Here is a 19,205-nt window from a genome sequence, read left to right as displayed (position 1 = left end):
AAGTCTTGTCGCTTGATATAAGCCACAAGCGGCCGAAATAATGGAGCCGGCCGATTTAGAAACGGCCATATAAAGTGTCTGATTGCTTTGCAAGCCTCGATTACGAAACAACAAGCCAGAGTGCAATAAGGTGAGATTTTGTGTGGACAAACTTTAGAAACAAAAACATTCCAACATCTGGCGAGCCAAATTGAAAAGCACAGTTGGGCGTAATTTGGTTAATTTACGATTGCAATCTCCGCAAAGTGATTTTGGATTTTATTTTTTCCTTTTTACTACCGTTTACCATAATATTCATAATAGAAGTAAAACAAAATAATAACTATTTTACGACAGAATAAATTTGTAAAACTTGTCTATTATTACCCTAATCAATGTTTTTCAATATATTTATAGTTTCTAATACAAAAACTCTTCTGAACAGCTATATTTGAGATTAAAATTTAAACATAGTTAAGCATAATTTAAATAATAAATTTAATCTTATCCATCAATGTATTGATTAATTTTAGTTTTAATAAAAATATTGCTTTGATTGCATTTTTTCGTTCTAATATTATGCCCTAAAAGTATTTTGTTATAGCTTTACGATTATTGCCTGCTTTATGACAATCGGTAATAAAAAGAAAACAATAATATTTAATTTTTGTTAAATAGTCCAAAATTTTGGATGGGGTATATATGTCCCCTTCAAGGTACAGGTGTACCAAGATGAGGCTTACAAACGACAAAATAAGGCTTTTTTTCTTAAAATACAATATTCTAATAAAATTTGAATTGTTTGCCGTTGAAACATAATGGTTTAGTGACGCAGGAATTTCAGACAAAGTGATCAGGTTATTTTGGGTGAGATATAAAACATCAATCACCATAACACGTGACCAGAGACAATAGCCGCAGTGGCCATGACACTTTGGAAGTAACGACTTCTGTAAGTGCTGATTGAGATAGAATCTATCCGTTTATTGGTTTAGAGATTAGATATCACGAGAGGTATTCGCAGTCAACCTCGATCGTAATATTTTCACCTTAAAAACTTTACCAAAAAAGGGCCATAATTTCGCAACAATAACTATAACAGTCTTGCGTAACCACTAATTTAAAGCGTCAAACGATTTTTCTCTGCATTACGGCTAATCAAATATCAAATTGACAAGCAATAACGCTGGCATAAACTTGTCAACAAACGTTTCAACAAATCATAACTGATCGGCGTAGCTTAAAAATACTTACAAGCGAGAAACTGCGCTAGCAAACCAAATGAATACATACTTTCTATGCAACCTGACAGTATGCATAAAATTTAAATCAGAAGGGTTTAATTGCGTGTTCATATCTCAGTCGGGGTCTCCAATATATATTTCAACCGGTGAGACATGACCACCGTGCTATCTGAACTCCACTAAATCGAAACTAAAACAAACTGTCATAGCATTTCAAAGTGCATACTGTCAGGTCGCTTATAGATTTATTGTACATGCACATAATTTAGTATAGCTCGCTTTCAATAAAAGAGCTTACAGGGCAGTAAAAACACGTGCTGCCAGTAAGGAGTGCATCGTTGACTGTAGTGTTTAATCCAACAGCAGCGTGACACTATATAGCACAAGAGCGACTGCGATGGAGATTTGCTGAGTCGAAAGTCTAGATTTGCCAGAACGGCCACGAAAGGAAATGAGTATCTAGGTGAAATATTTAACACTTTACCAGGCGAACACGCTAAATTACAAGAACAAACAGACATGCGTCGTTTCTCTACACCGTATAAAGCAAAGTATATTATGTTATTGTAGTAGAAAATGTGATTAAACATGGAGGAGGGAGCGTCAATTTTATAATTTGTCCCCGGGCGCAAAATCCCATGGCTACGCCACTGGGTATAAGCAAGCCCTTACAAGTTGTCACTAAAAATCCAGCATTTTTATCCTGATTGTGTTATTTCTGTGTTTCTCAACAAACCTTGGCTCAAGTGCTACGTAATATTGTAAATGCCAATGGGAGACCTTTTAAGTTTTATACGTGAGTTTACAAAAATTACCTTAAATGTAATAATATTGCAATTGCCGTGAGTTGTATCCTCTATCTGCCACAATAACTTGGCCTTTAACATAAAATCGGATGTCACTGGAAGCTAGGTTTTTTAATTTGTTACTTTAGTCTTGTTTTAATTCAGGGGTTCCCAACCTTGTTACGATCTCGTACCACTTGGACGCTCTGTGCTGTCACGCGTACCACTTTAGCAGAAAAAGAATTTAATTGAATCATATTTATTTTTAGCTTACAACTAGCATGATTCAACGCTATTTGTAGCTTAAGGCTTAAGCTATAAAACAGTAGATGCTATTCATCAAGAGCAATCATTTGGCATAATTAACGCCCACAGTCTCACAGCGTTGTACACTTTACAAAGCAACTGTGCTCCTTGTCAACAATTGACACGGCGTGTATTTTGAAGATTGCGTTGTTTCGAAACAACAGGAACAGCTACGTAACAATAAGAATGGGCTTCGGGTAATTTTTTTTATTTAAATAAAACCAGAAAACAAAATATAAAGTTGTGAATCCAGGGTTTTGTGAAAAAAACGGAAGCTACTCGAGTACCACCTGAAAAACCTACGCGTACCACTAGTGGTTCAAGTACCACAGGTTGGGTACCCCTGTGTTAATTGGATCAGAATGGCTTGCTGTGAAACCCGGCGGTACGCAGCAAAACTAAAAGCCACTATGCGATGTACACTGCCGGAAAAACGCACCGGTAAAAAAACGAGACAATGACTTTAATGTATACGCCAAGGCTACTAGGCGCGGACCTAGGATGTTTGTTTGGGGGGGGCAATGAATTGTTTCGAATATGACGTCACACAGCTGCACAACTAACCTCAAGAAAACCAAACAGTTGGTTTATTTCCAGGTTGGAGAAGTGGTGCTTTTAATACAAAAGTTACATTACAAAGCTGTAGCGCGAAGCGAAAAATTGCCTTTATATCGTTTAAGTTGTCAAAAGCATTTATATGAGGTGATGAGACTAACGACGCCTTTGGTCTAAAGCAACTTTAATAAAGCGGGCCAAGAGATATACAAGAAGCTTAATTTTAATATTCGCGAATTTTTTGCATTTATAATAGTTCCACTAAAGACAAAACATACATTTTTTTGTCAAAATACATTTTGTCAAATAGCTTTTTTATTCCAGTAAAATATGAAGAATAACTAAACCATAAAACATAGCTACAAAAAAACGGCTGTATTTACAAATACGATGCGTTTCTACACAGTATTAAAATCTTTGTAGTTTTTACAGTTACCTACATTTGAAAGGCATTGAAATAAAAAAAACAAAGTCTATGTTAACATTAAAGAACAAGTATAAGAGAAGTGTAAGCTTTGAAACAGAACAATAACGAAGAAATAATTACACAGTAAAAATGGAAAAGTTAGCATTTGCACAAATGGATGACAACACTAAAATATTTGTTCTTCCTGTACAACATACCTTCTGCATAGCTATGTAAGCCCAGAATACAAAGAGCTCTATTGCGATGAGATTCGAACAAAACGAAAGCTATCTTTACACGCGGGAAAATAAAACCGCTCAATGCTTCTTTGTAAGCCCCGAGAGAATGTCAAGTGAGCCTCGAAACTTTTTGTAATATTGGAAAAGAAATTATTTGTATTACCAATATGCATAAACACAATCGTTTTAGACTTAAATACGCACTATCCATGAAAAATTATTAATATTGAGACATTTAGATACAGTTTGTCTTGGATTTAGGTTTTTGCATGCCATAAAGGTAAAACCCACTTTAGGTTTTGCAAGTCGTGGCTTATGTAGAACACAATGAATCGTGTTGCGATAAAATCGAACGCAAAGAGAATACTTGTGAAGTTATAGAAGGGCGAGTGAGTCGCCGATGAACTCTGTGAGTTGCCAGAGCGAACTCGTCAATCCACTTGCAACGGCGAGTCCGCAAACTCCTAAGGCAGCTCCCGAGTAGAAGTACTTCTCAACCAAACGCAATCTGAACAAATTAAACACAAGGTTAAAACGGGCTCAGCCATCTAATCGCATTTTAAGATAAAAGGCATGAATAAACTTTGTGTATTTTAACTTTTTATGTAATACTTTCTAATAAGACCACAAAACAAAGCTTAAATAGACACATTTTGGCGCCGATACTACGTCAGTATCGGACCAGTAGCGATACGATAAACCTGATACTATCGGACAGCCAAAAGTAAAAACATAAAAACGGGCCCAACCATCCAATAGAGTTTTAGATAAAAAGGAAATTCGGTGATGAATCGGCGAAACTAGGATATGAACAAATATGAAGGTAGATTCTAGGGATTTCGATATTTTGGCGAAAAAAGTGTATAATGAAGTCACAACGAATCTTTAGAAAAATGCATTGTTTTACGGTTACAGTGTTATGTCACAAATAAACATGGAAGTATTTATACGATCAAAATTTCTGGTTTTAAACAAAAGTTCCACAAGCATTAAGTTCCTTACTTGGTTAGTTTTTGTTTCGATTGTAGATCGTTGTTCTTCTGCTTTAGAATGAACTGGTTGCAGCCGGCGATGTAAGTTGTGAAGTAATCTTCCCACTGATAAACCCCACAATCAAGGTTGTAAGCCTGAGAAACAATTAACAAATAGCTTGATAATGAGTTTTAAAGCCAAAAAGGTCGAGTAAATCCACATCATCTTGATTAAGACGTTTCGATTCACACTTGTATCATCGTCAGTTAATCTCATTGTTTTTTATGAACACATAACTTAAGCTAAACAAAAAATAAATTCACTTTTGGACAAATATAAGGTTCTGCGAAGACTTTTCAACACGCAAATCAATTCAAAGGCATTTAAACGCCTTTAAAGATTCAAATAATTTGTAACAAACGTGCAACACACAAATTTAACCCTATGATTAGATGCTCTGAATTAGAAGACCTTGTAATATTGTTTTCACCTTTTGGTCTTCAGCATTCAGTGAGGAATGCAGCTGATCGACATTTGTGTTGCTGAACTTAAAGTTCGTCGTAAAAAAGAATTCCATCACTTCCATGGCGCTCATGATCTTTTCATTGAGTCTTGCCATTCTGAAAAAATAAAGAAATATTGAAGTCTTTGCCATTCTGAAATTAAACATTATATTTTGTGGGATTAGCGTAGCATTTGGTTCAGAATAAAGTATTTTTGTTAACTGGGACAATAATTTCAAGCTAAAGCTTCTTGCCTAAATGGTGATAGTCATTCAAACAAGTAATCCAATTTTATGTCATATTGAAAAAAAAACCGACAATAGTTATAACATAATAAAGGAAGTTTAAATCCTAACAGTTTGAGAGGTGTAAAGACAGGTTGACAAAAAGCTAGATATTGAATGATAAAATAAAGTTCCATCTAGACTATTACCTTTAATATTAAAAAAAATAATAATAAAAAAACTAGACAGAACATTGCACGATTCAACAGACGAAAATTTCAAGAGAAGCAAAAATTTCAAAACTGTTCAATCCACACAAAGGCATAGGTGGCAAACTAGAGTTTTTAGTCTCTGCTTAGACTTTATTTTATTTCAAGTATAACTCACTTTTGTTTTTTCCTCATAAGAGCCAGACCTGCATCCATCGCATGGGCAGGAATAGTTTGCGAACAAAAGGTGGTGAGATCGTACAGCTTTCTGCATATAAATAAAAAATTGTTTAAATCCATGAACACACCTTTGCCGAAAGCGTTGCAATAATGAAAACTATATCTCTTCATGTTAAATAGAGTAATCAGGTGGCACTACATAAAAAAATTGTATTTAATAGCTTTCGCACAAGAAACTCTTTTTTGGAAAACTATATTAAAACAGGGCTTTGCTAAACAGGGCTTCACGCGAAGTTGTATGTAGGAATTCTGTTTAGCAGGCAACAGTGCTATAGTCGGTAGATAAAGAACCCCACTGCAGGCGATTTGTTTTTCTAGCCTGGCAATGCTTGCACGACCACCATTATAAGGTGATTGCGGCAAAATTAGCCATGCCAAAGGCACCAAGGTAAAATTAGCCATGTCAAAGGCACCAAGGTAAAATTAGCCATGCCAAAGGCACCAAGGTAAAATTAGCCATGCCAAAGGCACCAAGGTAAAATTAGCCATGCCAAAGGCACCAAGGTAAAATTAGCCATGCCAAAGGCACCAAGGTAAAATTAGCCATGCCAAAGGCACCAAGGTAAAATTAGCCATGCCAAAGGCACCAAGGTACAATTAGCCATGCCAAAGGCACCAAGGTAAAATTAGCCATGCGACAGCACAGAGAAGAAATGGACCAATATTTCTTGAAACGAGGTTTGGTAACTTAGTAAATATAAGTAGGTGTTTATTCACTTACTTCATACTTGCTCAATATACTCTCCGAGGCAAAGTTATAATTCTAATCAGTGTTTCTCAAACTTTTTCACAACAACCCAAATATTAAGCGCAAGTATCACATTAAAACTTTGTCGACCCAATTCGTTTAACTGAACTTTAAGTAATCAAAGCCATAAGACATCAGCATAAATAAAGTCACGTTTGCTTTATATGAGCAATGTCTTTAATTTGCCTAAAAATTTCGCTCAAATTTCGGCAAAATTTTGCCCAACTTAACTGAACAATTTAAAACATGTAAACTGCTACAGTCTGCAACCAACAAAATCAACATGGCAACTTAATTTTTCCCATGAGTTGAGAAACATTAAAACCTACATTTACTGATGTAACACTTTTAGTTAAAGTTGTCCATTCTTACTCAAGCGGTCCATAGCAAGGCCATTTTTGATTCCAGAGTTGACGTGGTAGATGGGAAGCGATCCATTAACCCTCGGAACTCGGTCGCAAGTAAAGGAACTGGTGCTTTCATTGTCCGAAGATGAATCCCCTGGAAATTCGTGTTTAACCGGTTAAGTTTTAAATTGGTCAACAATAAATATAGGTGGAATTAGTTCTTCATAGTAAACAGCCTAAATACCTCTTGGTAATATAGAATGAACACACTAGTAAAAAAATTCAGTTTTGGAACAGATTTTTTATACAGGACACAAAAAGAACTCAACAATGAATTAAAACAAAATTACATGTTTTCGAACAGGGGTTTATTTATCAAATGAATACAAAATTAGTGGTAATAAATTCAAACACTGGCTAGATACAGGGTTTTTTTTCTTAAAAAATAGTTTCGTACAATTTAAAACAAAGTAAATTGTAGAATGAATATCAAGGAACATGTATAAGTAAGTAGCATTTTGTGGAAATTTAAAAAAAATCTTTGTTGATTTTCACATGGCAGTATGACAAAATGCAACCTACTTCTGTATGGGCTTTAATATTCATTCTACATCTAACTACAACACCAGCGGATATGAACAAAAACGCCAACTTTTTGCTAATCTATCTGTATTTACAACCTTGTAAGCCAATTTCCCCAAGCGATGAAACTGCACTGTCACTCTCGTAGCCGAGCGAGCACCTTCTTTCTGCTGAGTCACAAGCGGTCTTCATCGCTGCGCAAATCACGCCGTTCACAACAAACTTGACCGGTATGAGGTCACAGGTTATGGAGTTGTCGACAATCACAGAACGAAGCACACCCTTGGCGTACGCTATTATGAAAGCGGTGGGTCCGTACACGTTTGTACACCAACCCTGGAGAAAAAACAGTAATTTTTTATATCAAAGGCTATAATGTAGTGAAATTTGAAACACGATTAAGCAGTACACCGGAAGCCTTTAACAGACTAACCCAGTGGTTACCAACCGGGGTGCCATTTGGAAGCTTAAAGGGTAATTGTAGTTCCTTAAAAACATAATTATCGCTCTTTTTAAAATCCTATTAATACAACTTTTTGTGTATGATTTGGGTATAGAAATCAAATGATATGTTTCTACATGCAAATAAATTTGATTGCGATGTTTCAGTTCCGTTTTTAGTGACACTACAGAAATCAACTTTCAAGATTCAAGTAGTTGCGCCGCAATCTATTTAGCATTCCTTAGGGGTGCTGCAATCTATTTATTGTTCCTTATGGGTGCCGCAATATATTTATTGTTCCTTATGGGTGCCGCAAACCATAAAAGGTGGGAACCACTGGAGTATCAGAATCAGTCGATCAACTAAGAATTTTTGTGCAAGCAAGGCCAGGCTAGAAATGCAACTGCGGTGTGGTTTGCACTCCAAACTGGCCTTGCTTGCATGAAATCTCTAATTGGTTGAATGATTTCATTAGTCTTTATCAGTGATTTAAGTTTCATTACACAGGGCAATTTAAAAAAGCTAGATTTATAATTATTTGTGTCAGTTACTTAATTTTACAGGAATAATGGCTTGGGGAGAAATTGATAAGGAAAGTAAAAGAAATGTAAATCCATTGTTGGCAAGTATCTCGCTAATGCACAGCTGAATAAATATCTGTTTCAAAATATGTTATGCTGTTTTTTGTTCTAAACCTATTTCTTAGTTCTTCTTAATTTAAAAAAAAATATTGAGCCACAAAATTTTTATGCAATGAAAATGGGCTTTGCTTAAATTGGCAAACCCTTGAATAAAACAGTGCTTAAAACCTAAGTTTCAAAAAATATATAGGACTGCTTCAAGTTATTTAATCCTTCTAAATGTTTAACATCAATGAAACCACTCAAAAAATTTTAGTATTTTAAACACATTTAACTCTTTTCGTGTTCTTTCTGCACTGAAAAAATATCTAACTTATAACAAGTCTAAAAACATACCAGCAGGCGGCAAAGGTTCTTTGTAAGCTGGTATTATCATGCTGGGCCTGACGATGCAGATTGGAAGATGAGATCCTTCTCTTGCAACGATGTCCTCAGCAAGCGCCTTCGTCAGCGTGTAAGTGGTCGGTCTGAAACAAAATCAACGTTTGTCTACGAATTCAAACCAGTAATTATATTACACCAGAAGCCTTCGTCAGCGTGTAAGTGTTCGGTCTGAACGAAAACACAACAGGTTACATTTCAGTCAAGAGAGATATTTTGATACAAAACGGTTCTTTTTTGAAGCATTTGGCTTAGTTAATTCACAAAAACATGTTGTATTTGTGTGATGTGATATGTATAAATTGTTTATTGGAAAGTTTGTATGGTCCCTGTTCTGAGGCGATTTTTTTTTTTAGATTTTTGTTTGCTTGTTTTCAAGTTACGTCAAAATACGACTTAATAAAACACTAAATTTATAAAATAAAGTTTTTCCAGCGAACTTGTGCGCAAATATGCAGCTGAACAATAGCTTAATTGCGTGAAGGACTAAAAAAATGTGTATTTACATAGTAAAATAACTTAAAAATATGTTTTTTGGGGAAAATTTGCCAAGTAGTCTCTGCTAGAAACTAGAGAAAAGTGTTATGAAGGTCAACACAAGAAGAAGGACAATCGTGCAACATGCCATGAGTCCAGTTTTTGAGATATATATATATATAGTTAATTATTGCTACCGCTAGATGATAACAAAAACAAACATAATGGCCAAGGTATCTCAGGCAGTGCATATTAAATATGTGGTGTTAAAACATTCTAGCTTGTGGCACATTAAGTATAAAGTATTTTAGGCACTGTTTTCTCCTAGCAACACTTTTAAAACTTGGTATTTGTCCTTAATATATTGGCAAGAACACGGTTTAAAGCAGGGGTGACGAACCTATTTGCTGTCGCGGGCCACTTTGTCAGTTACCGCTGACGGCGCTGAGTACAACATTTTTTTTTTTTTTTACTTATACTGTAAAACCTGTTAAAATCACAAACAATTGTTCATCAAACCAAACTAATTGAAACCCATGCGAACCATACAGCTTAAATTATTTAACGCAATATTGAAATATGAAATAATAAAAAATAACAAATAAACATTTAATGAATTTTGTTGCTCAATGAGAAATTTGGAAACATTTTTGCTTTGCTAAGCGCTTGATATTAGGACGAACTGTCGATGTGGCAACTCTCAACTGCATACTAAGATTTTCGTCTGTTAGCCTTGACCTGTAACAACTTTTTGTGATGTTCATTTTACAAAAAAAATGTTCACATAGATATGTGCTTCCAAAAACCCGCGGGCCACGTTTTCGTCACCCCTAGTTTAAAGGATTAAAATAAAAACTTAAGCAGTGTAAAAACGAAATAATGCAAGAGTTCAATTCAAATATTAAACTTCTTGGGCCACTTCCAGAGTAAAACAAACACTTATTTCAAATGGACCTTTGTCAAAATGTCCTAATAACTAACCTAAGGACTTTAATTTCGCTTTGAATTAGCGAATATGGTCACCTACCTCTTGCCAAGAAGCTGTGGTGTGACCTTGGTGATAAGGGCATCGCCCATTCACCGGAGGGAGCCCTCAAGATCGAGGTAATCGATTCCAACATCGTAAAGCTGTTCATCGGTTTCTTGTTGGTTGCAATAGACGTACGCTGGACAAAAATGATGTAAATTCGTTTACCTTCTACTGTTTTATGCATTATTCTCCATATATCAAACAATACAATGGTTTAAGTATAGATAAAAAATGTTATAGTTAAAAAAAATAACTTTTTTTTATAAAATATAGATTATAGTTTACACAAAAAAAGTGTATGACAATAGCACTTTATAAGGTAGTTACAACGTCAAAACAATTTTCTGGCTTTTTAATTAAATATATTTAACCTTATCCTTAAACAAAAATATATAAGAAAGATAAAGCTTTAAATTACTATTTCTTGCGACAAAATTCCATGGATGGGGGAGAAGTTAAATCGGTAGTTTCTAAACTTTTCAGCTTGTGGCAAAGTAAAAAACTAAAACATTTCATGCCACACCATGTACAAAAACAACAAGTTTTATAGATAAAAAAAAGTTATAGTTAAAAAAAAACTTTTTTTATAAAATATAGATTATAGTTTACACAAAAAAAGTGTATGACAATAGCACTTTATAAGGTAGTTACAACGTCAAAACAATTTTCTGGCTTTTTAATTAAATATATTTAACCTTATCCTTAAACAAAAATATATAAGAAAGATAAAGCTTTAAATTACTATTTCTTGCGACAAAATTCCATGGATGGGGGAGAAGTTAAATCGGTAGTTTCTAAACTTTTCAGCTTGCGGCAAAGTAAAAAACTAAAATATTTCATGCCACACCATGTACAAAAACAACAAGTTTAACAGATAAATGCCTTGAAAAGGTCTATGAAATAAATCGTTTATCTTTGCTCATTTATTTTTGATACATTGAATTTTGGAATCTTTGTAACTGTTTTTTAAAGTATTGTCAGTAGTGAATGAAATTTATAACTCTACAACAATTTTTAGCTTGCTACATGATTATTTAATTTTCCTCATTTTAAGATAATTTAATAAAGTTAATAAATATTGACAAAAGAGTTACACCTGGTCTGCGCTCGTACATCCTAACAGTTAAACGACCTGCGATGGTCAGGCCCAACAGTTACCCACCCTTCGGGGAAAAAATGGTAACCCTCGGCCTATTGTGCAAAATATGGGTATATTTACCCTATAATAGAGTAACCTTAGCACAAATTTACAAAGTTAATCACATAAAGCATTTGAAAAAAAGTGTGATTTTGAAAGCTTTATCATTTAATAAAACAGCAAAATTGAGTTTTTTTGTGTAACACTGCATATTGCTAATACACACCTGTGGAGATGTGAACGAATGCTTGGAGGTTGTTTCGTTCAGGTCAAAATATTTTGAGAAGCCTCCTAACACACTGGACGTTTATCTCGAAGGCCAACCTGTAGAAATTAATAAAGAAACCAGTAGTTAACAAGCTTTTTTAGACGGCAGCAGACTAAACAGACAAAAACAAATTAGGGGTATACTTTAACACCATCATGTAATTAACACTTAACAAGCATGCGGGGCAATATGAATTACACATAATTTAACTTCAGTAACTGTGATATTAAAATGTACATACGATTTTATATAAGTAGACATTTATAGGCGCTCTTTCACTATTGCACATAAAAAATCAATAAAAAAAAAATTTTCTTTAAATACCGCATACCACAACGCATATTGTTTGGGTTAGGGTGCAGGTTAGTGTGTGGGTGAGGGTGGGTCAAGTATTATTTTTATTAGTACTGCTTAACCTACCCAAACCCAAACGCTAAGCTGCACCGACCCTAACTCAAATAATGTTCGTTGTGGGATCCTAGACCAGCGCCCAGTAGCTTGATTATTTTGAAAGTGGAATACTTTTGCCGAACATATCGAATAACAACAGTAGATCGTAATTAAATACAAAGTATCGGAAATCGAGACGCTGTGTATACTTAAGTGCCCTAACCTTAGGTGTTCGTTGAACTTGAGTGTTGCAGCGCAGTGGATGAAAACCTGGCACTTCTTCTGTAGAATCTCCCTCGAAGCTTGATCCAAACCAAGATCTTCAGCGCCAAGGTCGCACGAAACAAATTCGAGCTTCGACGCAAAATTCGGCTGCAGCTCACGAAGAACGTCGAAAGCCTGGAAGGGTAAAAGGTTTAAACGTCAAATGACTCAAATAGATTTAAACCAATAAGTGGAAAGTTGGGAAAAATGGCGAATTTGTTTGGTCGTCTGTCACACTCTGATGCATATGAAGAAACAACAAAGTTTAGAGTAGACTCGTTTACTCGTAGTTCTGTTTGTGCCATCAACAGCCTCTGATTGGTACAGGGTCAAGCACCTTTTTGCCTAGGATCGCCAAAAAAAGTGTTGAACAGATTGGCATGGCTTTTGAACTCTGATTTGAGTTCAGGCTAAGTCATTTAGCCGCGGTATATAATACTACCACAACGAACATTATTTGGGTTAGGGTGTGGTGCGGGTTAGCGTTTGGGTTTTGGTAGGTTAATCAGCAATATTGTTAATGAATAACAATAATACTTGATACGCCATCAACCAAACACTAACCAACACCCTGATCAAAATATTGTGCTTTGCTTTAATAATTGTTTTAACGCTGTGGTAGGATTCTAGACCAAAATCGTACCGAAACGAAGCGAGCCAAAATTAAAATATTCAAAGAAGAATCCTACCACAATTTTGTCTGGGGGTGATATTTCTCTTTGGGTAAGGGTGAGCGTTTAGGTGGGTGTTTTTTTATTATTTATTCTCCCATATTATTTCTTGTTGCAATTTTTATTGCACAATTCGTTTCGTTACTGTAAAAAAACTGGTAGGATTCTAGACCAGCGCCCAATTTTTTCTCAAGCAACTATTTTAATTCCAATTTATGTGAATAGTTTATTGTGGAAATCCCTCACAGGCTCAGAGTTGACTACCTAATCAAAAATGTGTCTTGGCCCTGTAAAATAGTTCCTGAATAAACGCTGTTGTACCAATAGTATGTAACAGTAGACTATATCCTAATGTTACTCTTTATGATAGAAATACTTAAATCTTCCCAGTTGTATTTATAAACCACATTGAAAAATTATGTCACAAATGTGCTGTCTGCCAAACAGTGACAATAGAGCACCTCTTGTGGCTCTATTTCATGTCCCTTGCAAAAAGTTTTGTAAAAATGATCAAGTTGAATGGGCTACTAACCTGGAAAAGATTATATTAGGATTTCGGAACGACTGCCATATGTTGGGTTTATATAAACGAGATGCTGTAAGGATTTGTTCTAGTCACTTCCATTCATCTGATATGATATCAAGTAAGAAAGTTTTTTTTGTTTATCAAAAGAAAATTATTTGGAATGTAAATAGGATTTTAGACATTTGCTCAATGGTAATCTTTTTAAGTTATAAAATTAATTAATATTATTTTTTTTACTATTATCTAGGAGGAAATAGAAAGGAATTGAAAAATGGAGCAATTCCAAAATTACAATTGCCAATAAAACAAATTGGTAATTCAATACCCAAAGAACGACCTGCTCCTAAGGCGAGAAGCACTTTGCCAACTATTCATAAATCCTTCGTTTGCTAATCTTGTTGGTAAAACCCAAAAAATCCCCTATGGTTGGAAGAAGTTTGTGGAATCTGAATTTGTTTCATTTAAATTGGAAGATGGCCATGATCAGTTTAAGTTTCATGTTCAAGTTGACATGAACCTTAATTTATATGCCAGTTATTATGGGTGGGGTGCATCACCAGAAAGTAATGTCAGACTTATTGATGTTACAAAAATCACTATTTACGATGTTTTGTACTCTGTTTCGGAGTATAAAATATGTAAAGGTGTCACTCTTGAGTCTGATATTACTGCCCCCTATATAACAGTGGCGGCCAACCCATGTGGACCGAAACCATCACCAGAAGTTTCAATAATTGCTAAACGGTAAGCAACTTTTGTAATTATTCAAGTCTTATTACATGTAAAGAACCAACAGACTGATGTTCCATTAGATCTTCTGCATGCAAGGTTTTTGTACAAGGTGTGACCAGTGTTCAACTTGCAAGGAGGTTGATTCCAAATTTATAATATTAAAACAACGCAGGGAGCGGTATGAGAAAAAAGTTGGAAAGACACCAGTCCAGCGTGTCCAGTATGGTCACAATCTTCCATCAAGGGTGCAGAGCACCATAAATTTAAAAGATGCTAGGTACAAGCTGCAAAATAAAACCAGAACACCGTTTTAAGCAAACTTATACAAATCTATAGGACATGCTAGCCAGTATAATGATGTCTCTAGCATGTTCATATTAATGCTAAGGTACAGCTTGTGTATTTTATGTATTTTAACAGAATCAAAAGCTTACATGAGGAAGTCCAGAATTACCTTAGAAAAGAAAATGAATTAGTTACCGTTGAAGAAGACTTGTCTAACGATTTCAAAATAATAATGGATAAAGGTAAAGATGTAAAAAGTTGCAATGAAATTACATTCCTATTAAACACCCAAGACAGGAATATTAAGCAGTGAGTTCTATCTTTTAACACTATAGTGTATTTTAAATATACAATATTGTTTTAACATACTATGCCCCAGTTTAGTGTGCGACACTTTTAAAACCCTCCAAGCATTTAATATTTTTATTAGCTCGCAAAAACGATGAACTCGATGAATTTTATCAATTTTTTTGGAATGAACAAATCAAACTGCAAGATAGGAAGTTGAAAGGAGAGCGTTATCATCCTGAAATTATTTAGTGTTTTTTAGTAATCTGTAGCCATATATTTATGGATTCTGCTTAAGCCTTGCAATTAAAAGCAAGTCCGCTTGTGAGGAGCTGAGGCAATCTGGCTTACTTTGTTTGCCAAGTTCTCGTCTTTTAAATGATTACAGGTACCATATTAAATTATATATTTTTAGTTTAAGAAAAATATATAAATATTTTATAAACAAAAGCGAAGGTGGTCTAGAATCCTAACCCAGATGTCTCTTTTAATGACTAAAAAGGTGAAAGTTGTTAACGTAAAATCCTGGAAGGGTTTAAGTTTTTAACGGCTAAAATGCGACCCCGAAAAAACACTGCGACTAAGATATACAAACGTCGAAAACATGAAAAGGAAAAGAGCTAACGTCAAACTCTTGGAAGCGTAAAGGTTTTCACATCAAAAACCTGGAAGCGTAAGGGTCTTACGATTTGTTCGCTTTGAGCTTAAAACAGTTGAGTGAAGAGAAATTAGGTCGCCAAAGTTTCGCTGTTTTACTTATGCCTATAGTATTCGGGGAGCAACCTCAAAAAAGGTTTAGAAACACTGTTGATCACAAGAACAACTGTACATTTAACTCAGGGGCTCTTGAACTTTGAAACGCGGACTCATGGGGGTACGTGGACCAATTTTCGCGGTCTAAGCATGCCGAGGTAAAATCGTAGTGTATATTAAAAATAATAGAATAACATTTTTTTAAAAGAAAAATTTAGTTAAGAAAAATTATTCCTTAGTTTCACATTTGCTGAGCCGAATACGCAACCAATTATTTTTAGTGGACTGCTTTAAAAAAGTTTGAGAACTCCGGTTCTTTGAGGCTGCTTCTTCTTTAAATACAATGTTCTTTTAAAATTTGAATTGTTTTGCCGCATAAAGTAAGGTGTATTATGTTAACGTAATAGAAAATGTGATTAAACATGAAGGAGGGGGCGCCAATTATAAAGTTTGCCCCCAGGCGCAAAATACCCTGGCTACCAATCTGCTTATGGAGTTGGAGAATAGAAACCAGGGATAAAAAACAAGAATGCATAGAGTTACTTTCTTAAGACGAGGTTTTTGGGTAAACGAAATTCGTAAGATGAGGTTAGTTAGTCTACTTCCCGCATTTCTTTAACGTAATGCTGGTCCATATGCTATCGCTCATTGCTAAATTTGCAAGAATTCAATAAATTCATTTGGACACTTTTTGAAACTTGGGTGAAGTAAGCATTGGGTACTAAGGTATTATATTTAAATATCCTTGCAAACTATTAATTGCGTGGGCTCCAGAAAGCGATTTGTGTTGAAAGTCTTTAAAAACTTTTTTACATTTGTAAAAAAAGGTGCGTTTAGCGGATACAGTGGTGGCAATCAGGTATAACTTAGTTTCTTTAACGTTTTTATTGGATCGAACGAATTTCGTAAGAAGATCCTCGGCATGATTTTAATCAGGGCTTTCCAAAATGTTCTCTCTGCAAGTAATTTTGCTCGAAAAGACTTAAGTCTTGACTTAAGGGCACCAGCAACGGCCGAACTCGTTGCGCGCTTTGTCGCCACCCGGCGGCACCGCCATAAGAAATCACCTGGAAAAAAGCGGTCACTTGAAGCGTGAGTGAGCGCACGAGGTGCTCCTATCGCGTGACCCGATCAATCGGCGGCCGCCAAAGTTATTCAAGTTCTTAAACGGACCGCGTGGTCTATCCATTGACTTGAGTCATTGCAACATTGGTTTAGTGTCTTTAACACTCGTCAAATAATGCTTAACAATCGCATAACCTGTTCTTATTAAAGTTAGGTGATTGTGAGTGTTTGCCCAGACAAATCTCATTTGTATTTTTAAGTGTTTTAAACGAAAGCAATGAATAAGCCACAAGCTTTCTAAATCTGTAAGTTTAAAAGCAACTTCATTATGAACGCAGTCTTACTAAGGTTGTTTTATCAGTTGATGTTTCACATTAGAGGTATTATTAAAATGTTTAGCGCAAGCTATTATTGATATGTGTATAATGGCTCATTCAGAGCTGCTACTCCACTAGTTGTCGCTCTGGCGCAAAACTTGGGCAACTCAATTTATTTGAGAGTTATTTTAAATTTGATGAGTAATAAAATTAGGCGCATTTTGCTCCAAAATTTCAACAAGCCACTAGAATTTGCCTGGTGCCACCTCATAATGTTCCGGCAAAATATTTATCTTAGTTAGAGCGGACTTGGCGCTTTTGCAGCGAAATCACCTAAAACGTTTGCCAAAAGCGCAAAAAAAGTAAATGTGTTTATTTTCTTTTAACAGTTTGGTCGGTGCTACTGGGGATATACAGCAACAATATGACACTGACGTTCTATATGTGTATATTTTCTTTTATGGCAAACAATTGCAATATGGATAGTCGGAGTCCACATAGTGCTATTCTGTGGACACATAGAAAGGGTGAAAATACTGCATGGTGATGTTAGCTGGAAATATACCTTAGAAATGTCAAAACCTAAGAAAAAAACAAAGAATGAAAACAAATTGTATCTTGATGGCTAAGGTGATAGCAACGGTCCGGTCTGATTTAAAGTATAATGGATTATTTATAAATATATTGATTTCCAAAAGGGTCAATCGTACAGCAGTCAACAACATAGTGTACGGTTACCGCTGGTGCGTTTCCTATTGATCCTTGAACGAAAAAAATTGAGGCAAATATCAAGGTTTAAATACATGCCTGAATACTAGGACGTCTGATACTTGACATTTATTCCGATACCCGATATCGTGGACACAAATATCGCGATCCGATACCAAATGACGTCATTACTATGCTTAAATAAGCAAAAAATTGACTACAATTACTTTTTATCAGATTTTAGCTACAAAACCTAATATTTTAGTTTACAACCTTTTCTTTTTGAACAGGTAACATTTGTCATTTTTTAGCGACAGGCGACATGAAGCGACACTTGTTTGACGTAACGCGACAGACATCTTAGCGAGAATGTGCTGACCTAGTGTAAATGTGTAAAAAAAGTGGCAAAATGGTGAAGGGAGGGTGGTTTTGTGTTGCTGGAGTCTGGAGAGAAAAAAGAACTTGCCAGAATATATTCGGTCGATCTTCAAGTATTCAGCATAACAATTGTCAGCTGAAGTAATATTTGTAACGTTTTTTATGATTCTAAGTAAAACCAGGATTTGTAGGGAAACAAACTTGTTGTAGGTTTTCCAGATATTATTTTCGTTTAATAAAAGTAGAAATATTTAAAATATGCAGTTGATAATAATTTCATCGTTTCTACCAACAAAAACCCATTACTACTTTATATATAAATGCTTCAATCGATTAAAAGGTGTTTAGTGTGAAGTTGATTAAACAGGTGTAAAAGTTGGACATTACAATGAGTCTTTAACCATTTCTTGCATCTGTAGAACGTTCTGCAGTAAAAATGAAAAAAAACTATATACTTGCATTCTTTGATGGTGATTTGTCCATACTAATATAAGCATGTACACTAGGTTCAAGTAATAAAATGAGAGTAAAGTTTTGTCAGTCACAAATGCAGTACTTTACACAAATACGCTCTTAAGTTCGTTATGTATAACCACGTCGATTGTTGTTGTGTAGACATTTGTTTGGTGATTATTGTATTTGGAAGTTTGCCACCGATATGGTAAGTTTAGACTTTAGAGTATTCACTTTATGCTCCAGGTATTATTCACTATACGCTTTCACGTTGAGTGCGTTAGCGGGCAGCAATAACAGAACTAAGAAATACGTGGCGAGCAAAGTGAGCGCGAAATTTGTTGGTTATATCCGCATTTCTCCGAAATTTCTTGCGATAGTTTATTACATAAAATTCATATATTTTTTTCTATTTTCCTGCGGCGCACCGGTTAAAAAGTAATAGTTTACTTTGTGGATATGAATGTTGACGTTTTAGCAACATTTAAAAATAGTGATAAAGTTGAATTGAAGCCTGCATACATGTTAATGTTTTCGGGCGCCGAATATGCAACGATATTTGGAAAATATTGCATTTTGAATTTAAGGCGCCAAAAAATGAGTTTGAACGTTGCAATAAAAGGTGTTGTTTTATATGTTTCGGTTGACTGTACTTTTTG

The 19,205-nt window shown here is 35.1% G+C and overlaps 1 protein-coding gene and 1 pseudogene across 4 annotated transcripts in view; one reads left to right on the top strand and one right to left on the bottom strand.

The window, feature by feature from the left end:
• LOC146137288 (NACHT, LRR and PYD domains-containing protein 12-like) overlaps nucleotides 1-19,205 on the top strand; it is a 176,930-nt gene that overhangs the window by 29,135 nt on the left and 128,590 nt on the right. The gene's annotated exons all lie outside the window — the stretch shown is intronic.
• Nucleotides 6,763-12,675, bottom strand: LOC146137290 (fatty acyl-CoA reductase 1-like; annotated as a pseudogene).

This window comes from Ascidiella aspersa, chromosome 7, assembly GCF_963924565.1.
Source record: "Ascidiella aspersa chromosome 7, kaAscAspe10.2, whole genome shotgun sequence".
Classification (NCBI taxonomy): domain Eukaryota; kingdom Metazoa; phylum Chordata; class Ascidiacea; order Phlebobranchia; family Ascidiidae; genus Ascidiella; species Ascidiella aspersa.
This window is presented reverse-complemented; position numbering and strand designations above follow the sequence as displayed.